Source organism: Dermacentor albipictus, chromosome 9 (assembly GCF_038994185.2).
Source record: "Dermacentor albipictus isolate Rhodes 1998 colony chromosome 9, USDA_Dalb.pri_finalv2, whole genome shotgun sequence".
Classification (NCBI taxonomy): Eukaryota; Metazoa; Arthropoda; class Arachnida; order Ixodida; family Ixodidae; genus Dermacentor; species Dermacentor albipictus.
Window position 1 is genome coordinate 85,618,638 of NC_091829.1, and position 11,156 is coordinate 85,629,793.

Below are 11,156 nucleotides of genomic sequence, written 5' to 3' on the forward strand. Positions count from 1 at the left end.
ACAATGGCGATAACTCCCAGTCATACGTTACGTGCGAACTACTAAAAAAGCGGCGTCCTCCGTCTATGCGTGGTTTCGTTAAAGAATTTAGCTGTCCGCCCTGTCACAAGGCAAAATGCAAAAAACGAAAGTGATTTTCAGTGTCACATGTGCAGGAATAAACAAGGCAGCTCACGCACCTTTATTCCATGCTGCGACACGAAATAGTTCTATGACCTTAAGATATAGCGTTATTTAGGACAAGAGACTAGTATCAAGCCATGAAATTGTATAAAGCATTTAATATTCAGCAGCGCTCGTCCTTGCGTGCGGGAGCCAGCGCGGCACAAACACAACCAGCGCCGTTTCCAATGCGAGCGTCTCTTCCAGTGTGACCCAGCTCTTATCCAGCGTTCTCACTGGTCTCGAGTGAGTCCCAGCGAGCGCCAGCGTACCCAGTGCGATCCAGTGCTTTAAAAAAAAGAAAGAAAAAGAAAAAAGAAAAACGCGCTGGTTTCACACTGGAAGGCACTGGAAGACGCTGGTTCTTGCAATCGGCATTTCAGAGGTTTTTTACTATCAAGTAAGAGCATCGTTAAAAAGACACTCATTGACCAAGGCAAACATCACACTAATCGAAATTAGGAAAACCAAAGAAATATAACGGAAGCGCGCATTGTGGTTTATATCGCATATGCAGGTAAATCACAAAGATGTATACCAAGAAACACTAAGCAAAACTGCGCCTTAGGAATCGCGTCATATCTATTTGCTGGCATGCAGTGACTGCAGCACTTGGGGCGGAAACAGATCGAACGCCGCCGCAAATTTCTGGCACATACCACTCAAATGCACCCTGCAGAAACGATTTTTTTTTTTTTTTCAAGGAATCTTGAACAGTCACAGACCACATGAGCGCGATCCGCGCATGATAAGCGCATCGCCACGAAAGCAAGATAGGGAACACATAAGCGTAACCTGTACCTCACGGGTAAAATTAAACATCATCGTATATACGTTGCTGTGCGACGGACACAAGCGCACGGAAACATCACACACTGCACACGTGTACCTCCGAGGTTGTGTCGACAATTTCTGGGCTACATTTAAACGACAGCAGGAAGTTACTTCAATGAGAAACGAAGTGAGGGCACCGGCACTGCAGGTAACGGCTGCGCATAAAGTCAGTTAGGGTTTTAAGGCCAGTGACCGAGGTTGAAATCGTTAAAATCACACCGCAGCGATAGCTTACACATGGTAAATTGTCGAGATCTTGAAGGCCATGCTTTTTGCTGACTACATGTGGCATAAGCGATTCAAAAGCAAGAATACTGCATGTAATTTATTTCTGCCCTAAACTATAGCACACAATATGAGCATGTCAATGTTTCTTCTTGTCTAGCAACATATGTATGTAGTTCGGCTCAAAGGCCGGCTCAAAACGGCACAAAACCTGCTGTAGTGGGTATTATTGTAGGAATCACGGAGGCCACAGCAGCCGCACTATTATACAGACGGCGCTGGCGGCGCCGGTATTTTCGTATTCAACGCGACAGGTAGAATACGAAACTACGGCGTGTTGTTATTGCTCCGTCTTCAACGGTTGTCGTGCGAGCTGCGTCGATGTGTTTGTTTGACCGTGTGTTATTAGGTTTGCTGTAATGAAATGAGACGTAGTTCGCGAGCACGAAAGTGCCAGAAGATGGCTTGAGTCTCGCTGTAAGCACGCAGTATGCGTGGCGCGCCAGCTAAATGTGGACCAACGATTTTCATGCCATGGATTGCGTTCCCTTTGTCTCCGCTTGTGTTCGTGGAAAGTTTGGTGGACGGCGCAGAGAAGTAATGCGTATTATTAGCGCGCCTCAGCTCGTCCACTACCCAGTGGCTTGTTTGCTGCAAGTAACATCGCAGACGCATCACTGGAAACTTGGAGAGTGCCTTTCGACCTCGTCGTACTGTTGAAACGGTAAGCAATCGTGCTCGCCAACTACACGTGCGTTCATCCGTGTTGTGTGTGCTTCCCGTGTGTGTATAGAGTGCCTTGCGAACGTAGTAAGTGGAACACCCACGACAACAGTGAACCCTGTGCTGATACTTGCTACGCGCTGGTTGTAAGAATTGTGTACGCAACTCTATTGCCACAGTGCGGAATTGATAATCCTGATAAGCGTTTGCTTCCCCTGAGAAAAGTTTCGGAAATCGTGTTCGCCTTGTGCAGTTGTGCGTGAGCTCCCGCCTGTCTGCTAAAGTTGCATAGTAACGACCCGTCTACCTCTTCATCGATTCTTTCTTCAATGACGTTTCCTCACTTATAAATGCTTCGACGTTGTGCACAATCTCTGCTTACGAGGTTTTTGGCTAACGAACAGTTCTAAGAAAAAAAATGTAAGCCAATCACAGCTTGCTACTAGTACAGCTTTATTTCCAAGGCAAGATGTGTTGACATAACTGACTTAACTAAGCATGACAGGGGAACGTTGCCTATACTAAGTAATGGAAAAAAAAAACATTAAGTTTAGATTGTAATCTGCTGCTGCGGTGCGTCCAAAACTTTATTTGATGTAGAGGTCCGCATTGTCATGACATTCGATGATTTCGAGCATTTGCTCTCTTTCCACATTAGTGCAGACATTTTTTTCGTGACTCTTTTAGGTGCTGATTGCATGTTTTCACGATATCACAGCTTTATTGTGCCACTGCTTTAAGCTAACATAGAATTGATTTTGTAGTGGCGAGGCCGTGACCCACAACATTAACTACAAGATCGAGGAGCCCCAAGAAATGCCGACCCTGTGGATATATGGCTGCAGCAGCATGGCGTGTGATCTGGATCGTCATGACAGGTGTGTATGAAATGTACGTGTTCCAAAAAGGGGGCTTGGTGTCATTCATGGTGAAGTTTGTCGACACATTACTTAATGCAGCATACTAAAGAGACTAAATATTTATGCAACCTTATTGAACTTGCTACCTATTAGTGTGCATAGCCATTATGCCCACATGATTGTGTTCTGTATAAAACTATACCCAACCATTCCTGATGTTTAGTATTTCTTTTGCGTAAGTTGCTTACCTGCAAGTTACATATATTTTTTGCTTTGTACATAGTGTATTTATGACTTTTTATTGGGGTTTTATTCTTTGAAAACTATTTCCTATGCTGTACCCCTATTTGCATATTTTTTTTTCTGTTTGTGCTAGAATCTCGTGCAGTTTTCTGTGCATGTAGGAATTCGAAGGGTAGTGTACTAAATATGTCACAGGTCTAAGCACGTAGTGTGCACATCTTTGTTTATCATTGATATCTTTACAGTTACTTCTCTGTTCCCATAGTAACAGCCACTGCAAAATACACATTTGGTGAGCTTTAATTTCTTGAAAATTAATATGAAGGTCAGTATTTACTAAGCTGCATTTACTTCTGTAGTACATAGGCACAGACTGATATGGATACCTTGTTGACCTACACAGGATGCCTTTTTTGTTTGTTGCATTAAATATGGGGGCTCACCCACATCTCTTACTATATATGTGGTATGCCTCATCGATTTCACTTGTCAGTTTTTACGGTGGATGAAAACAGATGAACGATTGTAATCCAACATGAAGCCCCGTTGTGGAAATGTACGGCCAAGTTGGATGACCATACTGGATCTCTTATACACATGAGAAGATACCGGCCAGTTTGCCGTATGTACGCTTGACCACATGTGAAAGGGATACAGTGCACTCACTGCCTGTGACACACGACAAATTTGGTGGTATCTTTCACCGAGCAAGCCTCCCTTGCCTGCTTGCCTTTCTCAATTCTCTTGCACACTGCTGTGCATATGGCACCCTGACAAGAAAGGCTTGCTTAGATACCACTAAATTTGTCTTGTCTGTCAGGGGTAGTGTAGTCTATTCTTGTGATCGTGTGTATATTTGGTCAAATGTACATGCAACAGATTGGCCGGTGCCTCAACACGTACCTAAGACAGCACCATAATTCACTCCCCGGATCAGTATGTTCGTCCCACTTGACCATGCACCGATGGGACTGGGGCTGCGCACCTGATTTAGACTGTTCATCTGTTTTGTTCAGCTGCGGCAACCAATTGGCCAACAACATCGCTGAGGAATGCCACATAAAAAGACTGGGTCACAATCTGTTTACTGAATTGTCCGCAACCTTCGTAGTAACAAATTTGTTTGTTGCAACTAGTTTTAGGCACGTTATTTCTTGTTAAATTGTCTGCTTGACCTATAGAGCAGTTATGCAATCAGTTTTCAAAGTTACTTGATTAGTATAATTTTTGTTTTCTGTTTTTCACATGCCAGGTTGCAAGAAGGACCCTTTTTAATTAAAACTGAATTAACATTTCAATTGCAATTGGGCAGTCTTATCATTGCGTTTAGGATACATATCAGTGTACATACCCGTACTAGGTTAGAAACTAATTGTTTCAATAACTCAAAAAGCACGAATATACTGTGTCCATTGTATCTGACAGTGACACCGCGACTCTGTTCCAAATACCACAAATTGGCAGTTATCCATCATAGTTTGCGAAAACAACTTAAAACATTATTGTTCCCCATACAATGCATACTTAGATGCCCAAGCTCCATGTGAGAAATTTATTATTCGCATATTAAGCATAGTACATACCAACTATGGCTAATAGCGGATGGAATATTAATTTTGTCTACCGCTCAGCAATAGAAGCCAGTAGGTCATTCCCTTTTCAAAAAAAAAATTTTCTATGCATAGTGTGACATCTGTATAGGACTCTTAGCTCATGGGTGTACCTGCTTGCTTATGTTATAAATGGGAATGTGTTGTCATTGCAAGATGAGATTAATGTGTGACTAGGCTGTTGTCGTTCGGAGACGCTTTTTGTCATCAGCAATGACATTCTACTGCCAGGCACATTGGCCCAGTGCTGATGTCACCGAATCTTGGGAAAGTAAAAATATTCTCAAAAGTGATTCTCAAAAGAACTGCCACTGTTTGGCAGAGTGGTGGGGAGGTGGGGCGTTCTGCCACCTTTCTGTTATAATTTTTTTCTGAAATACTGAAATGAAACTTAGCATAATGCTACAACTATATAGATATTTGTGGCATGTTTGTGCCTGCTAATACATTATGACTGAATGTTCATTACACCTTTTGAAAATTAATTTCAATTTTATTTTCCAGGCTCCACCGTCGCCGTTACTAGACGGACCAAATGAGGCCAAAAACTAGCCTTTCCTCGCTCCATTCCTGGGAAGTGAAATAGCAGGTGGTCATGTAAGAATGAACTTGCAACCATGTGGGCAGTAGCCAAAGCTCCCTACAGTTCATGCTGGTGGTGGAATGATAAGACAAACCGCAATATTTATTTGTTTACTTATTCACTTAAACGATATGCATGCAAATGACGCTTTTGGCAGAACGCGCGTGTGGATTTCTACCAAACGACGTGAAAAGCATGCCAATGCTGCTCTTTTTAGCACCCGCACATGGAGTTGTGCCAAAACGCGTTTTAAGCATGAATATGCAACTTAATATTTATTTATTCATATCTCATGAATACTGTGCAGTTTTTTTAGCAAGGAGTCAGGTAAAATAAAGAAATATTGTTGCATCAAAGTAAACGTTATTTGAAAAAGCATAATTCACGTAGCACGAATTCATGGAAACTGTAAATTTTGAAGAAACAGAGCAGTAAGGTTAACAAATCTTATATAACAAAAAATGAGATCACATTTCTGTTGGACCTAATACCATAATTTAATCTGTCAAATTAGAGATACCATATGCTGCTCTAATATACAATCACTAATTTATGAGTAGATGCGCGAAACTCTCAAACGTTGCAACAATTTCATGCTAGCTGTAAATTCATATATACAGTTTGTTGACTTTAGACATAGCAGATGGAGTCTGCAGAACTATGATATCTCTTTCTGGCACAGAGACGGGCATTAGTAAGCTTCGTGGTGTTATTTTTCTTAAACCTGCCAAATAGTCCTTCCTGCAACAGGTAGAATTCTCAAATGCCGCAAACTTAATTCAAATTAGTGCTGTGGTTGTCTCAAAAGTATTTCTGTATTTTGGATGTATTTGAGTAGGAAAATTTACAGAATTAACGAACTTGTGCTAGCTCTTTTTTTCATTTACAGTTGCAAACTAAGTCCTTTTCCTTCAAGTTTTGCTATTTTCAGCAAATTTTAATAAAAATTGATGGTGTTAATGTAAAAACTATAATTTAAACATTTTTAAATGTATCAAACCTCATCAAATTTGGTTGCATAGTTGCCGAGAAAAACGATTTTACTGTTCATGTGCATTACATAGGAGCTCCTGAGCTAGATCTCTTTTTTAGTCATTGCGTGTGTCGGTCTGGTTTGTATTTCTCACCCTAATTAGAATATTGGCTCTGATCTCAAAATTGTTTCCCTTACAACGAAATACAAGCTTTTAAACTTTTTACGATATATGCTGTACTGCTCTATGATAACCCCTGTTTGCCACATTTTTGCAGGGCCTACCAGTGCTAATTTTACACATAAACATAGACTAAAGTGCTGTGTGGTTTCGGTATATGGTGTACTTATCTGTGAAAGCCATTATTTGCCACATTTTTGCAGCGACTGCCAGTGTTATTTTTGCTCAGACTAAAATGCTGTGTCGTTTCGTCAGGCTGACACAACATTGCAGTGCACATTCATATCAGTCTATTTTCAGGCTTTAGTATCCAAACATTTAATGTGCACTGCTGGAACAGGCACTCCTTTTTCAGTTTTAATGGTATGGTTTCTTGTCCTAGTCAAGCCTGTTATTGCGAGGTGTCAGCTGTAATCAAGTCTGCCACTGATTCTTTTACCTCATGTTTCGTGTGTTTGCACCACCAGCTTGACCTGAGAAGCATGTTGGCAGCTACAGTTTGTGTGTTGCAAGTTCTAGTCTGAAGTGTGTATGTCACATATATGAAGCATGTATCTAGTCTGAAGTGCAATAAACATTTCAAACTGAATACTTTGTGGTTGTAGCACCAATTATTTTGCCACTGCATTTACTGTAGTCCTTATTGCCTACAGTAGAACTTTGGTAAATTGCAAGTACTTTACACACACATCGGCCTAGCTTTTATAGGCATTTGCTTGTAGGGACTCGAAAGCAACTCGATAGAAATATTCTATAGAAATTTGCCTTTAGCATCTCTAAAGAAACTCGATAGAAATATTCTATAGAAATTTGTCTTTAGCACATCTAAAGGAACTCGATAGAAATATTCTACAGAAATTTGCCTTTAGCATCTCTAAAGAAACTCGATAGAAATATTCTATAGAAATTTGTCTTTAGCACATCTAAAGGAACTCGATAGAAATATTCTATAGAAATTTCTCTTTAGCATCTCTAAAGCAACTCGATAGAAATATTCTATAGAAATTTGTCTTTAGCATCTCTAAAGCAACTCGATAGAAATGTTCTATAGAAATTTGTCTTTAGCATCTCTAAAGGAACTCGATAGAAATATTCTATAGAAATTTGTCTTTAGCATCTCTAAAGCAACTCGATAGAAATGTTCTATAGAAATGTGTCTTTAGAGTTCCTATAAGAATGCGGTGGCCAAATAACTTTTGAAACTCTATAGGAAAATTCTATAGGCAATCAAAATAAACACAATAAAGTTCTATAGAGAAAGTTCAAAAGACTTTCTAAAAAAACACATTAAAAATTTTTGTAAGGGCGCCTTTCGTAACTTCTTTGCCAGTCGTAATACACAGAGATAAAGATGGATATATAAAGCAATGGAAAGACAGGAAGGTTAATCCAGAGTGTATTCTCGGTTCGCTACCCTGTACTACGGAAGAGGAAAAGTTGTATGAAATAAATAAATAAATAAATAAATAAAGAAAAGAGAAAGGAAACGAAAGGAAATAATGAACAATGTAGATCTGTCTGTGTGGGCGCTGTCACACAGTTAGTGAAGGAGCCACATAGTCATAAACAATGTCAACGTCCCACTCACACATAAAACGCCCCACAGTGCACAACCACAATTTGTCGCTCAATCCGCTCAGGAAACGCGGCAGCGTCATTTCAACGGCTCGCGATGGCATTACCCTTCCAAGGGTCCCGATTGTAAGAATTCTTTTAATGTTTCATTCTTACTGAACGATAACGAAGGTTTGGCAGCATGCCAAGCTTTCGTTATCGCCAGTGTCGACCACTCGCGACTGTGACTGGGGATAAGAAATATGAATAGTATCGAAGGAAAATAACCCTTACATATTGTATAGCCCATTTTATCAAAAAGTGCAGCAAATTTTACAATGAACGCGAGGGCTAGGGGCGATGTCGAGACGCGGCGAAATGATTTGACGTGCTTCTTATTGGCGGTATATAGCGACGTCGGCGGAGTCCGACGACGAAATCATCCTCACCAAAGAGTGCTCCGCAGATCACAAAGCCGCGCACTACTTTTAGGCGCGGAAGTTGTCATCTATCGTCTCTCTTCATCTTTTTACCTTTTCTCGGTTCGCCGTCTCCCGTAAAGGCTATCCGTCCTACTTTCACACCCACATTACGGACTATATGGAACGCGTAAATTATAAACGACAACCCCGATTGAGAACAAAAAAAAAAAGAAAAACGCGAGCGGCTGGCGCTCGCTCGACTTTAAGGACCCTCTTCGGAAACGTGGCCGAGGTTAGGAAATAGTCGACGATAAAGGAAGATAAAACTTGGGGGACGGAGAACGGGGGACGAGAAGTGGGGGGGGGGGGGGGGCGCAGAGCGGGTGTGTACGACCGCCGAATTTCCTCAAATTGGCGTCGTTATATTACCCAGCGAAGAAGACGACGACGACGACGATTTCTCGCCTCCCGGTCTACTTGTGCTGCCTTTTTCCAAACGACCCTCAGAAAAAAAGAAGCAAAAAAAAAAGCGGAGTCGACGTACAAACTGACGCGCCGCACGACAGAGACAGCTTTGCCGGTGAACCGAGTAGAGGAACGCGCCGAGCGATTCCTCGAGAGGCAGAACAAACAGAGATGTATCGTCAGCTTCAAGAGGCGCTGTGTCAGCGGTGCGGTGGAACACCGGGAAAGAAAAAAAAAACAAATAAAAGACGCCGCGGAGGCAGCAACCGGAGACGATCGTAAAGACGACCTTAACGAGATGTAGTAGAACAAGGAAAGCGAGAAAAAGAAGCCCCCCACCCCCCCTCCCCATCTCTGCTGAACCCCCTTTCCGTGCCTTCATACCTCTCCAAGTCCTCCCGCGACAGACTGAGAGTAAAGCCGAGACGTTCTCGCCTCCAACGAATCGGAAAGCAGACGACGAAGTTACAAGCACACACGCCCGCCCGCACCTTGGCGGCGTGCCTTGAAATTCATTCAGCGCGCGTAGCTTTCATGTCACGTCGTGCGTTTCCCTTCGTCGGAGGAAAGAATAGAAAATGGAATGCGGTCCCGCCGTCGGGTCGCGGTGCTAGACGTATCAAACTCGAAGCACTACTGCTATTCTTTTTTCTTTTTTGTTTGCGTGCAGCTGCAGCAGCAATAGCGCAGTCTCAGCACTAAACCCTGGTTGACTCCGAGGCAAAGTGTTTCCTTCCGGCTATACGCATTCGTACAAAAATGCGGCGGCAGAGCCTACACCACAGCAGTAACGTTGCGAAGAAGATCCCAATGCTCTGGTGTCAGGAGGCATGTAGCGACTCATTGTGCAAGGAAAGGAAAACGCGTGACGTCACCAGGAGGCGCCGAACTCTCGACTGACCACTTGCATTCATTCATTGTTTATTCAGAGAACGCCGACACAAAAAATAATTATGTTTTTTTGTCCAGGAGACTGAAAAAAGAAAGGCACGAATGCCTGCGTATATGCCGGTCCCATCCAGTTTGATTCAGACTCGCGTATCATGTGACTACATCTCTCTCTCTCTCTCCCTCCCTCCCTCTCTCTCTCTCTCTCTCTCTCTCTCTCTCTCTATATATATATATATATATATATATATATATATATATATATATATATATATATATATATATATATATATATATATATATCAAGAAAATCAAGAATTCAAGAAAAATAAATGGGCATGGGCAGGACATGTAATGAGGAGGGAAGATAACTGATGGTCATTAAGGGTTACGGAATGGATTCAAAGGGAAGGGAAGCGTAGCAGGGGGCGGCATTAAGTTCGCTGGGCGGATGGGATTAAGAAGTTTGCAGGGACAACACGGCCACAATTAGTACATGACCGGGGTAGTTGGAGAAGTATGGGAGATGCCTTTGCTCTGCAGTGGGCGTAACCAGGCTGATGATGGATGATGGTGATATATATATTTATATATATGGTGGAATACGAACCCAGTTCTTGGCGTTACGCCTGCGTAATTGGTAATAGCATAGCTCGCACGCGTAATGGAAAGACGTGGGTTCGTATCCCACCTCCGGCCAGTTGCTTTTCATACACTGGAATAAACCAACGGTGTAGCCCCCCTGCTCGCGCCACCGGATGCGCCATTCCTTGATTCCGAGACCCTCAAATCAAACAGGTGCCAAAAAAAGCGACCCGATTTCAGTCGAGTGAAATAGCTCAAGGCACGAATAAAAGCACGATATAAAGGCACGAATAGAGTTCCATTTATGATCACTATATGTCTTAACCATGTAAAGCTTAAGAACATACCCGTCTTTTAATTTCCCATAAACACAGTTCTGTAGTCTTGCAGCACGCGCAATAATAACCTACGCTGCAAATTCGAACTGTAGCGTCACTTCAAAAATTTTGTACCTACCGCTGTAAGTCCAGATTTACGGTGATTGCGCACATTCATTGTGGCGCAGCGATAAGCTGTACACTATAAACCTCGAAGTCTTCAACAACGAAGCCCCTAACTAGCTCTCGGTTGCTCCCAGAGCTACACGTGCATATTAACGAAGAATACTCGTACAGCACTGACGTCGCACGGGGAATGGAAGAACATGTTTCACAATGGATGAGCTCTGCTCTGGCCAGTTGTATGTGGCGCCAATTATCGACGCATCCATGCACGGGTGGCTAAGGCTGAAAATGTGCCCTATCGCAAGTTGAAACCAAGCGTCGGCTTTGTGCTACCGCGGAAAGGAGATAGACTGTTAACGGTGATCCGCAAGTGCAGCCGATGTGGCATTCGCGGCATACTGCACT

At 42.6% G+C, this 11,156-nt stretch overlaps 1 protein-coding gene and 1 long non-coding RNA gene across 2 annotated transcripts in view; one reads left to right on the forward strand and one right to left on the reverse strand.

Annotated features, from left to right (window-relative positions):
• The window catches only part of LOC139049464 (protein O-linked-mannose beta-1,2-N-acetylglucosaminyltransferase 1-like), a 533,721-nt gene that overhangs the window by 342,503 nt on the left and 180,062 nt on the right, over positions 1-11,156 (reverse strand). The gene's annotated exons all lie outside the window — the stretch shown is intronic.
• LOC139049459 (uncharacterized) lies at positions 1,567-6,992 on the forward strand. Its single transcript, XR_011508320.1, has 3 exons — positions 1,567-1,945; positions 2,709-2,822; positions 5,162-6,992. It is a non-coding gene; the product is annotated as an uncharacterized lncRNA (long non-coding RNA).